This window comes from Xenia sp. Carnegie-2017, unplaced genomic scaffold (assembly GCF_021976095.1).
Source record: "Xenia sp. Carnegie-2017 unplaced genomic scaffold, XeniaSp_v1 HiC_scaffold_13, whole genome shotgun sequence".
Taxonomy (NCBI): Eukaryota; Metazoa; Cnidaria; class Anthozoa; order Malacalcyonacea; family Xeniidae; genus Xenia; species Xenia sp. Carnegie-2017.
Genome location: NW_025813436.1, coordinates 845315 through 860750, shown reverse-complemented (window position 1 = coordinate 860750; position 15436 = coordinate 845315). Strand labels below are relative to the sequence as shown.

General features: G+C 35.7%; 1 long non-coding RNA gene across 1 annotated transcript; it reads left to right on the top strand.

Annotated features, from left to right (window-relative positions):
• The first annotated feature begins 10418 nt into the window (after nucleotides 1-10418).
• On the top strand, nucleotides 10419-11953 carry LOC124459520. Its single transcript, XR_006953688.1, has 4 exons — nucleotides 10419-10462; nucleotides 11466-11580; nucleotides 11669-11779; nucleotides 11846-11953. It is a non-coding gene; the product is annotated as an uncharacterized LOC124459520 (long non-coding RNA).
• The last annotated feature ends 3483 nt before the right edge of the window (nucleotides 11954-15436 follow it).

Sequence of the window (15436 nt, the reverse complement as noted above, 5' to 3'; positions counted from 1 at the left end):
ATGAACATTTTTGAAATTGTTCATACTAATCGTGCAGAAAATGCATGTTAAATTTTCTGAACGCCTTGCATGTCTCATTCATATACCTATAATATAGATGTCGTGGCAATGTAGCTAACATTGAATAGAAACAGATAATTATAATCTACATTGCAGCTCAACTGAAATTTGCTTACATTTTGCTCCAGATTACTTAACTTCCAATTAACTTATGTGCAATGGTCCTGTTTACGTTATAAAAAAATGTGTGTATGATTTCAAACAAAACTCAATGTCGTGATAAATTAGTGGGAGATGATCGTGACTAAAACGCCACAAGAGTACATACTAGTACATACGAGTACATACAAGTACATACGACAGACATACACAACCCAGTCTCTTCCTTAAATTAACTCTATGCGCTAATTGTGAAAATACCCTCAAATTGACTCTATAAGTCAATTTGAGAAACGTCCATTCAAACAAGAGGCCTGTTGACTTGAGTGGCTCCTTTGCCAGTTGCCGAAATTAAAAATAAAAAAAACTTAGCGCGCGCTATTTTGTTTTGTTATAGGAGCGAAGATATTCTACATTACCCTGTATGGCTGTATTAGTATTTTGTATGAAATATTAAACACATCGGGGTTTCACCTCTTATTTATGCAAACACATGTCTCATAAACGCAGTAGGCCGAGTAAACCAACGATTGATGAGCAGCTGCTGTCTGCAATAAGCAATGTTAATGCTATTACAAATCAAGTTGTTCGTGGTAGAAATAAAACTATTAAGAAGAAAAATGCCAGAAGAGATATAGTTCACTTCTTCAAAGAAGCGAAGGTGGCAAACGGATTATTCATAAGCCAAGCAAAGCACTTCGAGAAATAGAAATACACAAAGAGGTGTGTGCTGTAGAAATAATACTTTTATCAAAGAAATAGCAGCATTTTAGATTTTTGTTAAACTTGTATGTTACGTTTTTATGTTACTTGTTGTTGTTATCATCATAGATAAGGAAATGCCTACAACATCGTCAGATTTACATGATGTTCCACAGGAAATGTTATGTGATGACAGTGTGACTAAAAGAGGTTGTTGATAATACTTTTTACATCTCAACTTTACATAACAGAAGCAAAACTTTTGTGCTGTCCAGGCCACTGCATCTATACATAGTTTTTTATATTTTTATACACATGTGACTGTGCTTTTAACACTTCAATGTACTCTTTTTATAATTGTGTCATATTTTAGAAAAAAAAATAGAAAAGGAAACAGCTTTATGTCATAAAATCATTTCATTTTCAATTTAGATCTTGAAGCTATTCTTGAAAGCTGTCAGTTGGTTATTGGAGAAGTGAATACTGGGCCATCTGCTTGGCAAAAAAGAATGGAAAATCAAGAAGAATATTGGGAAGTATGAGGGAAAAATTATTTAATGTCACTGTGTAATCATTTGCTCCTCCTTTATCTGCTATGAAGTGTTGTAGATGCAATGAAAATGAAGCTGTACTGAGATGCAGACAATGTGGTGTGTTGAGATATATTTGTAGAGAATGCGATGATGATGTTCATGAGAAGAATCCTGTCCATGATCGAGAAGTGTGGATGGATGGTTATTTTCATTATATCAAGCCAACACAATCCATTTCATCAGATGGAAAGATTTGCAGCATTGGTAAGTATAATGTACATACTATTGAATTTTATATAAATATTATATATTTGTTTTCTTTTGTTGTGCCCTATGTGAGAGAAATGTTTTTCTGTCATGATGCTGTTATCTTTGTAGATTGATCATGTCCCATCCTTTACCCATCATCATGTCAGTTGTGTAATGAATCTATTATGAAAATTACCAACAGTTCTCTTATGATTATGATCACTTGTGAAGGTGAAAGTGTCCTTATGCAATTTTTTTACTGAGTCCAAATAGCAATTTTTGTTATATGGATGTACATTTGATGCATCTTATTAAAATATGATTTGTTAGGGGCTGATATTGTTAGGCATGTTAGGGGCTGATTATTGAGAAAAAAACATAGGCAGCAGGTTGGAACGCTAATTCATAAACTTTAAATTGAAACTAAAAACTTCAAATCATCAATGAAGTTGCTGGCTTCTTATGAAACCCCAGGATTTGATTTCTTCGAAGTGCATATTTTCAGCGCTGTACTGGTTATCTTTGATTATATTTTGTCTTTAACATGACGATTTGGTCTTAATCGGCTCACTGTACATCGCTCATCTTGTCAATGGAAGTGGTCACCAATTTCTGTTGACAGTATAATTTAGAGTGGCTGGTGGCATGGTAGCCTGAAAATGTTCATTACATATTTAGTCAAGATGTCTTAAATTTGTGGGATGCATTTAGAAAGAGGATGCCTAGGTCATCACAATCTGCTTTTGTAAGAAGTTTGGAAGATATTTCCAGCTCTAGAGGAAGGGTGATTATTTTTTATGCTATCTACATGTCTTTGTTAGTGTGCTTTTTATTTTGTGTTTATTTTTTGTCCAGCAAACCAAAAGCTACAAGATGTAAATCTTGGTTTCAAAATAATGCTTTATGATCATTTTTTTTTGTGAATTTTGGTAAATTCTGGACAGTCAAGGAAAATTAGTTTAAAATTTGTAACAAGCACATGTCAATTTTTGTAGGCTTCATATAATATGTATGTTTGAAGTATGAGAACTATATTATGGTACAGTTGGGTTTTGCATAATCAACAAATAGTATATAATTGTGCTATGTTTTAATGTGGAACTGGTTTCACTAGGAAAATGTTATCAATCCAGTCACATTCAGTAAATCGTTTGCTGAATGGAGCTATTGCCAACATGAAATTGACCTTCTTCATGAGCAGACATGGAAAAATTGTCCTCCCTGTAGCATTGATCAACATTCATGTCATGTTGATGGAAATCAAAAAGTGTACAGATTCAGCAAAGTAGCAAGGTTTGTGATATTCAATGGCAAATTCTCAAACTTGCAAAAATGGAATTACCCATTGTAAACAGTTCAGATATTTTTATGTTTTAATAAATTGAACCAATTTTAACAAATCCAAGAAAAGGACCTACTGCTCATGTTTCATTCTTTACCTGCATTTTTGAGCTTGTAAGGGCTTGTGTTCTAAATTGATAACTTACTTTTACCACAGGGTTCCAGTCCAGTGTTATTGTCGTGATGTACTGACTGCAAATAACAGTTTTGTGGACTCTCATTTAAAAAGTCTTCATTCAAAGTCAATTCAGGTAATGTGTTATGAAGTGGGATTGAAAGGTAGTAATCTATTATTAGGTTATTTTTTATAGAATGAAGATAATTCTTGCGTTGACAACCATTTGAAAGCTGCAAAAATGGTCTCCAAATGGACTTGAAGTAGCTGGATGCAGGCACTCGATTGCTCAAGCTACTTTGAACATGTTCAGAGGAGAAATTTATGGCTATGCTCACTACTTGCATATGAATTTTTACAACCACATAAAGTTAAACATATGTGGGAAGATATATGCAAATATTGGATGTGGGCTCTACGTGTTACATAGGAAGAAAATCAAAATGCTTTAAGAAATATTGCACCAGCACTGTCTATAATGCATGGGAAATCACACAGTTGGTCATGTCAGGTACGTTACATACGTAGGTTATGATTGTTTACCCAATAACTCGTAAACTAAATACCACATACGCCCACGATAACGCTCTATTAAAGATGTTATGAGACGAAGCGTGCTTTGTCAAACTGTAATAATACTGTATTTCACGTAACTAAACCGTGGTTACGTAAATTTGAAATGGGTTGTCTTGAATGGATGATTCTTTTCACACTTTTTAGGTTATTTGGAGCGGAAGATGGCAAAGTGGTGCGGCAGCAACTGCTGGCGAAGAAGTTGAGCAAATAAATACGTATTTGTCAAGACTTGGCTCGACTACTAAAATTATGACGGCCTTCGGTGAGTATTATTTTCTGATCTGCATATCCGCTCAGGTTTTTTGGTCGATTAAGTCCACGAACTAATGTGCACATTAATGATTGTACGTATTAAGGACAAGAAGAATGCATTACTGAACATCTTCTGAGTTGGAACAAGCGAAAAATTTTAAACTTGGCAAAATCACTTGTTATTTGAATGAAAAAGGTTACACGTTGTATATGTCTTCAGTTAATTGTCAAAATTATACTAGTGTGAGTCCATGATTCTAATGTGTGCTACGTACGTGTATAATATGAAGTGAATTTACAGTTCATAGTTGTGTATAGGTCTTGTTTGAACCCAATACGTTTACTGCGATAATATAATTCTTTTTCACTGTTTTTCATAATGTGTCCTTTCACTGCTTTTCATAATGTGTCCTTTCACTGTTTTTCATAATGTGTCTTTTCACTGTTTTTCATAATGTTTCCCCTGTTTGCATCGGACGGCTCGAAAATCGACTGTGTTGAAGACTCCAAGTACCTTGGCGGTTATTCAGATACTGAGCACGATATTTCTGTCAGAATAGCGTTGGCATGGAGTGCGCTGCATTCTCTTCCGGCAGTTTGGAAGTCTCCAATCAAGAAGTCAACAAAGAGTAAAGTGTTCAAGGCTTGCATTGAAATCATACTTCTCTACGGGTCAGATTCATGGACGCTAAATGTGAAACGTAAAAGCGTCTCGACGGCACATACACAAGAATGCTTAGACACGCCTATGATATCTCTTGGAAAAGCCATCCTACCAACAAATCTCTGTACGGTACGCTTCATCGTGTGTCTGAAACGGTTCGTCAGCCGCGTTTGACTCTTGCGGGCCATGTTAGTCGTCATCAAGAGCCCGCTGGTAGGCTTCTGCTATGGACACCCTCAGCAAAAAGAAGAATTGGGCGCCCGTTTGTCACCCTCAAGAACATCATTGAGGAAGAAACTGGCTTGTCTGGACAAGACCTGTCGACTGCAATGGCAGATCGCCATCGCTGGCACTTGGAATACGTTCATGTTTCACGTGAGCCATCTGGCATTGGATGACGCAAGGCAAGGCAAGGCAATTTCGAAGACCGAAAGGCAACTTTCATCTGCCAGAGACGATTATGAAAAGTTAAGAAGCGAACTTAATGTCCAGGATTCAGACTTGGAAGACTCGATAATGCAGTGGAAAGAAGAAGTTCAACGATTTGCGAGAGGTAACATTGTTTACTTTCAAATATTTTTTAGAAACATGGTTTAGTATTGTACAGTTCTGTACTAATGGTTGATTTTTGTTCAAACATCATTTAAAACGAAACTATATTAAATAATTCTTTGCCTGGCTCATGGAGTGCTTAGTAATTACGTAGATAAATTAATATTTTTTATTGTTTGTATAGAACAACAAATTGGAGTTTCTTCGTTGAAAGGTGCCGCCGAAGAGTTCTTCCTTTTGCATCAAACTGTTGATAATGCTAAACATTTGGAGAATTTTGTAAGAGCCAACGATGATCAAACGCGGACATTATTGGGTGATAGGCGTTTCGTTCATGACGCTCAAAACAAAGTGAAACAACTTGAACAAAATGCAACAAGATTGCTGGAATTGAAAAGACAGCTTTTAGATGGACATGTGACAGAGGAGCAGCTTCTTGAGCAAGGAAAGTCGCAGCTGGCAAAAATCACAGTAGCAAAGCTGCAGAAGATATTAGAAATGTTGTATTTTTCAGTCACTAGACGCACAAAAGAAATAACTTCTCTTGCTGGTGAGTTTTGTTGGAGGTTTTTTTATGAGTAACTGTAAGCATTATTTTAAAGTTCGTAGCAAAATCAAAGTGAGTTAGATTTTAGATGTAGGCGACACAAAATGCAAAATTGTGCTTTATCTAAAAGTAAACGGGTAAATACTATCTATGCCATCCTCGTAGAAATATGTAGACTTATATTTCAAAGCATTTTTCCAAATTACTGTAAAATTGCGACATGCACGTTCTGTAGATTCTAGCAAACGAAGATCTTCCATGAGAAGGAAATGCGCTGAAGAGAAGTCCAAAATAACATCCACCGTAGAAGAGTTAAATTGCCTCTCAAGCTATTGATTTAACAGTCGCTCATTCTCACTCACGTAACCAAAAAAGCTATGAATGGCTACCAGCCACTAGCTGGTATACTGGTTCAATTCCAGTACATAGCTCTCAAGAAAGTGGTTACTACGTACATATCTATATCTCAGACACCGTGGATGTAATGAAGCCATTCACCTTTTGCAGCTGTTATAAGTTGTTTGTTAACAAAAGTGATTGAAAACATGTTTCATAAAGATTGTAGACATTTCTGTTTTTAATTTGGTTAGTAAATTGTGCAATTGGTCCTTCACTCTATTATAGCAGGCTTTCCATTTTTTCTTAGATGAATGGCAAGTAAAACGTCACCAATTGCTTTATAGAACGTCAAGGTATGACGTCAAGGTATGATGCAGAAAAAGTCCTTTGATGTAGTTCAAAGTAGTTATAAGTGTCTTATTTCACGACTCGGAATTTTTTTATTTGGACTTCTTACGTGATATGACGCGCATAATATAAAATCTGTTCTTTTTATAATACAATGATATCAAACAAAAATATTTCCACTCGAAGATCAGGCACAAAAATAGAAAATTTACTACAATATACATATACAAGGAAGTTTCTTTACGAAAACAATAAAATCCATAAAGAAAAAAAATGCGGAAGATTTACGTAGTTATATATTGTGAGTAAAATCATTTGGTCCAGCAACAAACATTCTGTCAACTGGCCAAATGTAAGACTCGTCAGTTCTTACGACATCTTCGTCGAATGGACCATGCAATGGTGGAGCAAATGTTTTGCCCGGTACCACACTAGAAAAAAGACAGATAAGTAGCCGGGAGTCACGAGTCGATTATGCACCTTCGACATTCCTGAGACACATCCAAAACCACACACTACACCATTCTCGTTGGCCAAGCTACAACAGTTCCTAAGTATACATGAAACAATTTAAATTCAAGACATGGCCATTTGCTTCGTTAATCACTATTTATGACAGAAGAAATATTGCTACGCATCATCGGCATGTACGTAGCTGCCAAAGAACCAAATCAAGTTTTAACATTTTAAAGCTGAAAGTGGTGATATGTGTTTGGTCATGTCTATTGTTGTCAAATGTGTTCAATGTTGATGATAAAATTAATCAACAAAAGATCGAACTTGTTTTGCGACAACCTGATAACTTCTAAGAACCTAAAAAATCAACCATTCTAATGCTAACACCTATGTACACTCTTTCTGACCAGTGCTAAAAGTTGCTGTAGGGACAGAAGGAGCCATCGTTTTAGATATGGTTGACACAGATGTTGCAGCGGCGAAGGAGCTTGAAGACAAGGAAGAAGAGGTTGAAACAGATGAAGAAATGCCGATGGAGGTACATCCACTGGAAGAGGCCAGAGTGGTGTTAGTGCTAAAAGAATCAGTGACGACATTTGTATTGGTATTGGTAGCAGCAGGGAGGAAGGGGGACTCGAAAGTCACAGAAATCGTATTAAGATGAAAATCTTTGCGTATAGGAATGAATGTCGAAACAGCGCTACTAACTGGAAGAGAGGCTGTAACAGAGCTACAAAGAGTAACAGATGAAGATTTTAAAACAGAAGGGAAACAGAAAACGACAAGGAAGGGGAGGTAGAGGCAGGGATAGTATTTGTAGATGAAAGATCTGTAAATTGACTACCTTTATTTCTATCTTGCCATAACTTCTTCATCCCAGTTTGAAACAAGTTTCCGGCTGATTTTCCAATTACACCACTGCTGCTAATAAAATCTGACGCCAAACCTGTAGTTGCAGCATAATCCCAGACGGTTGGACCTCCAGTAGTTGATGGGTGATAATACATTACCACCACATGATAACCGTGGTTCTGATGAAGAGTCTGAGCCTACAAAAAAGTCCAATTCCGAAACCAATCAAATTATACATTGATAGATTTTAACATCTGCTCCAATACCGTAAGATACATTAAAGAACACATATCTAACCCTTTTCATCAGCAGAATTTTCTGTCTTGTCGTGGTCGAATATTGAGGTATTGAGACGGAAGAGGGCCTCTTTGGAATGAGCTTTCCACAGTTGGAACATCGCTTACATGCGTTGCCCATAGCAGTAAAGAAATTTCTACATATTTTCTTTCGAGAAGTTGTCTAAAAAAATTCTAGTCCTCTATAACATAGAAGTGCACCACCAATTAGGTAAAAATTATTTTTTCCAGAAAATTACTGTACAAACCTTTCAGGCAATTGGATGTATTTCATAGGAAGCAACAATTGCATTTATACACGAATAGTACAAAAAGTAATACTACAGACGTGAAGATACAAGACAAGCAGTAACAAGTTGTGTGATTCCTTTACAACGGAAACCAATCATCGTAATAAAGTAAATGGTTTGAACCCAGGAGTATCGTTACATGTTTGTAGATGTACATCGTTTAGATCAGTAGAGTCCTGAGAAGGACTGTTTTTGTTGTTGTTGACGGACGTTTCAACAACCTTAGCGGTAGTCATCTTCAGAGTCAACCTTAGAAGGACTTAATCGTCTTAATCTTATAAAATTATCATTAAATTTGTGCGTTGCAATACATTGTTCTTCGATATAAACCCTGATCATAAAGGTATTTAACCTGATTACGTATAGACAGCGATAGTTAATAGCAATGAAAATGGTTGGCAAAAATCAAACTACCATAAGGCTTACTACATTTAACTCGTAGTCATTGACGTAGCCAGAAAAAATACTAACTCCTGCCCATGTCACGCCGGCGGTGCAACTCATACTAGGGATTTATAGACGATCTGAAAAGACTATAATTTCTTTAATAGTATCTTTTATGCAATCGAAATAATAGTTTTAGATGATTTGAGGACCAGTGCTTTGTTGGCATTTGTTATTTGTGTTGCTCTCTTTGCAAAAATATTGTACTTTCACCAAAGGTATACTCTAGGGGAAAATTCGACGCGCACGGAAGTAGCGAATAGTTTTAATGATTGTAAGTGTTAACTGACTTGAAAACGTCAGTTTTTTGCCATCAGGCTGACTTATCAGTTTTTTCATTTCAAGACTTTATCGCAGCACAGACCTTAGTATAAGAATAAACAAACCCACCTCCTTCAGTTTAAATTTTAGCGACGACTTTTTTGTCCCCTTTTCCATGTTGCTAACAGCAAGGGGGGTGGAGCAAATGAAATAAATAGAGCTGACTGAGATGTTGCAAAACCTAAGCTATTTCACATTCATAAAATATGCCAAATGGTCACTTATTTCTAACTGAACTCCTAGAGTAGAGGTGCGGAGGTTAGTCTCTACGGCCTAAACCAGATGGCATAAATTCTAATGGCTATCCTGCCAAAATAATATGAAATTAAATTATTCATGCTCCTAAGCATGCGGTGAGCTGTGACTTTAAACGTAACCCATGCAGAGGCTCTTTTTGCATTTGTAAACGTTACCCAAGTATCGGTGCCGTTGAATTGGTAAGATGCATTCAAGGCGTGTTGTTCAGAATTTTTTTCTCATTGTCAATTTTTAAAGTACCGTTATATAGCTGAACTTCAAAATATTTGCGTTATAAAACGGAACATCTCGCAGTTAATTCGGTTGTTTTGTACCTAAAATACAGTACATCTTTTTATAGGTTTTAGGCGTAGATCCTGAAGAAGTGCTTACGTGCAAGCACTCATCATGTGGAATAAATGCTGTACTCGTGGCGCTAAAATAGGAAAAAACCGGTTTATGCCCGGCAAGGGTGCCCCATAAAATTATTAATTATTTGTTCGACATGCGATTGGTGGAGATAGCATGGAAACTCTGAATGGAAGCAGACAGAGGATTTGCTCTCTAAAGTAACAAGTGAATTGGCAGATATGTTAAAAAAAGAAGTTGTTTTGTTGTCATGTACTAAGGTGCTTTCTTTGCTAAAAAAAGGAAAAATGTTTAGATATAATATACCTAAAACCGGAAATGAATAAACAGCTTTCACTTGAAACTGCAGAAGAAGCTTTTAAACATTTTAAAAACAAAGTAGGCATTTTACTTTTATCACACTGACAAAATCATCATTGAGAAAATCTTATCTTGGATGAAAATGGTAAGATTAGAATTTACGACGCGACTACCGGAAAAGATGACTTGATAAAGTTTGAGAATGCTCGTGATATGCAGGTCGTTGCTTTGGCCAAAGGCAAAGACAATAAATTTGAAATCGCTGAAACATGGTCCGATTGCTCTTCGATATTTTGCATAAAAGAACATACTAACGCTTATGACTAAAATATAATTGGTGATGAAAAACTTAAAGAAACAAGTGAAGAAGAAACAAGGCAAAAGGTAAAAAAATTTTAAGCTGAAGAGCTTGACCTTAGATAAAACTAAAGATTCAATAATTTATTTTGTAGACACCATCGGAAATGAGCGAGTATGTGAATCCTCTGCTCAAGAGTCATGTGGGGGAAACACCGCTTTGGTATGTTGAAATTAAGGTTTGATTAATAAAGAATTGGGAGAAGAGCGGTATATCTGTCTACGGTACAAACTGTGTGTTTTCTAATGCATTCTTCACAGTTCAAAATTTAGAAACAACTGACGCAACTCGAGAGAAACTGTTGATCTAAAGATTAAACAATTACGGAGCACTTTCTGCTTACATTTTCAAATTATTTGAGCGATGAAGTGTGATTAGCATTTCTACGATACTCTCACTATTGAAGAACACCTCAACACAACTTTAGTTAGCAGAATGTCACCATGCCTTAATATCAGGGAACTTTGGAACTTAAAATGTTCTATTTTTCAGTGCTGAAACCTTGATGAAATACCAAACACACATGATGGAACTAACAGCAAATCCACGCAGTTGGATATAGCTCAGGTATTCGGTCTTTTTATAAAGAATATTTTATTTTGGAAATTTGTCAGAAGTTCAACATTACTTGCGTTAGTATTTTCTGCAATAGTCTTTGTTTACCCGTAGGTCAATTGGTTGACTGAGGTGAATAGTGACGCGGCAACGGTGACTTACATTTATAATAAAAGTTTGAAGTTCATTGTTTCTTTTTTAGTTCTAAGTGCAGAGCGACTGTCTGCAAAACAAATTCATTTCATAATTTAAACTTCGAGTGAGCAAAATGGCATTAAAAAACTCAAATGAATAAAAAATTGTAATTAGTGTTGTTTAATTGCAACTTTACGCTGCCGCATTTTTCACGGAACGCAGTATTAAGAGAAGCATTAGAAGGATGTGCATAGCCTCCAATGCAATGCCATCAACAACTCATACAAGTTGTATGTTCACCACTACAACCTGTTTCCAGACCCTTGCGCACACAATGTTCAGGAAACATTGAGAGTAGAATCATTAGACTTGCGCCTATGAAGAAAGAGTCCTTACACAGGGCATGAAGTATAAGATAACTCGTGAATAATGTTTGAATAATTTTTGTTAAGTATAATGCAATTTTCAAATACAGCCAGTGGAAAACTTTTTCAAGTGGAATTCAGCCATCCCACGTGCTTCTTACTCATCGAACACACCTCGTTGTAACCAAACATTGTTTGATGACTCTCAACAATTTGGAATGCATGGTAAGCTTGGTAATAATCAAGGTTTATGTATTATATATAGTTAACTTGTTTCAAATATATATTGTATACCTCCTTCACTTAAATTTAGCCCCTCGAGGACAATCCAGTCTTCTATCTTCTCTTCATGGACTACTGAGCTCTGGCTAGCCATCTTCAACTGCTCAAATCACTCCATCTTCAAGATGGCAAGGACAATCAAGTATGCTCATTGAAAAATCTATAAAGTGCGCATATTCATTTATTTATAGCATCCTTGTTTTTTTAGTCCCATGGCAATTACATGGATATACACCTTGTTACCATTCCATATCCTCTTCAACCTCCACCTTCATCTTCTTCAGTTTTTGATTTTCAAGATGCCCCACCTACAAGGATAGGTGGTGTACGTATTAATAATGAACCACTCAACCATCTTTGATAATGGTAACTGTGAAGTTTTTTCCAGGACCAAACAATGGTGCAAGCGTCACAGCTACCACCACGTCAAACCTAATATATTGCTTGGAAAATGTCGAGGATCATAATACTAGTAGGAAATGTATGAACTGTAGTTTATATACGAACATGCACATGCACACATATATGGTTAAACTTTTAGTCATGCACGTGTTCTTTTTATAATTACTTTATACACACTTGTATACGGTTTAGGAGTAAATTGCAATTAGATTTGTCTAAAGTTATCACATTTTCAAATATTATGTCGTATTCACATTAAGCTAGGCCTCAGCAAGAACATAAAGATTTTTTATATCAACCTCAAAAATCTATGTAATTTGAACAGAAATTTCATCGGAGAGCCATCTAGTTAGGAAAACTAAATGGTTTTCTTACTCCCTTGTGCAATGTGCACATGGCTGTACTTACATGTCTGTTGTCTAGGTTTCGGCTTGGCCTAGCTGGTTTAACATTCTTAAAAAGTCAAAAAATTCTTCACCTTGGTGTGGAGATGGGAATATTCACAATAAATATAATCTAGAAATTTTGCAAAAGTGTGTCAGAAATGTGTAAAAAGAATAAGGCAAAAAAAGTGTGATTCTTTGAAACAAGTATAGTGATGTGGGACAGATACCACCCGCGAAGGCTTAAATGCCGTAAACTAAGGAGCCAACTTAATAATTTATGTTTACTTGTTTTGTTCTGACGTTATGCTGCAATTTCATGAGTATAATAATACGATTTTGCTGTTTTAATTTCTCTTTGGTTTTATCCCTTCTTTATATAGACGATTCCTTGCCTTGTCATAGGAATGGTAATTGTCGTTTTTTAACTCATATCTTAATTTTATTTTTCATCTATGGGCTGTAAATTGTTACAGTCTTTTTGATAGATAATGGTTAAAAGCTTGCATGAACTCTGTGGGTGTTCATTCACAAGCAGACGGACCGATTTAACCGATCGTTACTAATATATGACATTGATAGATTTTAATCATTATATTAACATTACTTCGCAACCCAAAGGCTGAGTTACATTATTGTTTAAGAAACATTTAAGTCTTTAGTACCTCAAATTCTAATTCTACCTCTCCTTTGGTTCTCGTCTTTGGAAAATAAATCATTTAAAATTTTTTTATCTGGATGGAACAACATTAAGAAATAAAACTTTTTAACTCACTTGACCAGTGTTCCTTCTCCGAGTCGCACACACGCACATAGTTTTTTTATAATTTTGCGTTGTACAAATCTTTTTCTGTTTGCTTCAGGAAATTAATTTATGTTTTTGTGAAATTACGTTTAATTACGCCCGTTCATATAAAAATTAACAGACCACCAAAAATATTTTTATGCCAGTCAAATCGCGTGTTATTTCACCAAAAGTGACGTTCGTCAATTAATTAAGAGTTAGCCTATGTTCCAAACAGTTATATCATTTATAATTCAAACATGAAAAAATGCATAGTTTTATGCGGATGTTTGATATAAATTCTATGACTTGAAATGAAAGAACAATAAGATCACATGAGATTGCATAGCAAGCACCCAGTATTCCATTTCTAAAGCATACTGGCCAAATAATGGTAAGTGTCAAGGGTGGACTTTTGAGAGTAGATCACCTTTTTAGTGCATCATAAGTGGTCGAATTCACAAGAATCACATCGAAAATCAACATACAGGTTTGTCTCTTTTAAATTTTGAATTTTATTTTTTTGCACTACAAGTCAAACACGTGAGATTTTTGTTGTTGAGTTTAGGTTTAGTCAGTTGATTCTCGTTGTCTCTGTTTTAACTCTCTATTCGCTTGTGCAATTAAGGATAAAGTATCAAGAGCTTGTTTTACAAGTAATTCTTTGCTTTCGCCTTAGAGAAGCTTTCTGCAAGCTAGAGGAGAGTTTTGCTCAACTGATTAGTCCATTTAGTAAGGAGCTCTGCACTTTTTGGGTAGCAGCTGTTGCTAATTTTCCGAGTTTACTTTGGTGGGTTCCATGGCCTTACATTTTTTTAACTGAAGGAAAACCTTGTTTCTCTTTTTATCTTTCTTCAGTGAGCTACGTGCTATGAAGTTTATCAACAACCTTTGCAAGGCTCTCAGTTACTTCTGGCCTTCTTTTCTCATCATTTAACCTAATAAGCAACCTCGGCCAAGGCTTTCGAAAGTGACGAATTGGGGGGTGGATTTGATGTTTGTTTTCTGACATATTGATGACTGATGAGTTCATTTACAATTTTCGTTATATCATCTTCTGAAACTTCCCGTTTTCATGAGTGTTTTAAACGCGGCTATTTTTCTTCCGCGAGTCTGACTTTTGAGCGGAAGAGCCACTGCTAGGTTTTGGAGGGGGAAGCTTTCTACTGTCATATAATGATTTTCCCAAGATTTACAAATGATTCTTGGACGTTTGTAGACAGCTTAGGGAAATGCCCTCGATTCCCAGATTGCATAATTTTAAGTAAAGCAGTTGACATTTTCGTGTGAGAAACATTTTAAGCATTAGAAGTTTGACATTCGCCAAAAATCGACGAAAATTCCCAGTTTTCGAGAGTCTCAAAATTGCTGAAAGACGCTGTTAATGCACGCACTGAATGCTGGGATGCTGGAAGGTTATCCCTACCCAAATGACAACTGATAACGCGCAGTACATGGAAATTGTTCACGAAATGACATTTGACATGCATGTAAGTTATAAAATGCTCATGCTGACTGACACAATTTCTAGAAATGCTTAAAATGCGGTTTTTATCTGTTTAGATTATACAGGGAAGGGCTTATGCACGATGCTTATAAAAAATCTTTTCGTATACCTTAATGAAATATATATGACTTAAGTTATCTTGTAGTGAAGATCATTTTTCCAGATCTTAACATGTAGCGAAAGTTGGATTTGCCGGATTTCCTCAGAAAACGTTATAGGTTTGGAAGACTTTATTATTGCCTAAGAGTTATTGGAAGAGATTGATTTGTAAGAACGAACACCTTATGGTCAATAGTAAATTTTTAGTAATTAAGCAACACTCAATTCCTTGAAATGAATACTAGATGCAAGAGAAGACTGAAGGGGAAATGAAAATTAACTTCTGTCAAAAAGTCACAGGAAAAGGAATTGATTTTATGAAATAATTTGGTGTTACATGTTTATAGACAGCATCAACAGTCCTTCTCATGATTCTACTAACCTCGATGATCTACATCTACAAATATGTAGCGATAGTCCCGGCCTTAAACCATATACTTTATTAAAATTCCCCCATCAACAATTACAACGCACGTTTCATTAACTCTTTCGTCTCATGCACCATAAACATTGTGTGTAATGCTTGTTTTCAAAACTCCAACATGTTTGCAAAAAAATTCCAATACTAAATTCGTCAAAGTGTACATGGTTATAGAAAGAAACAAATAAACGTCATCTGAATGT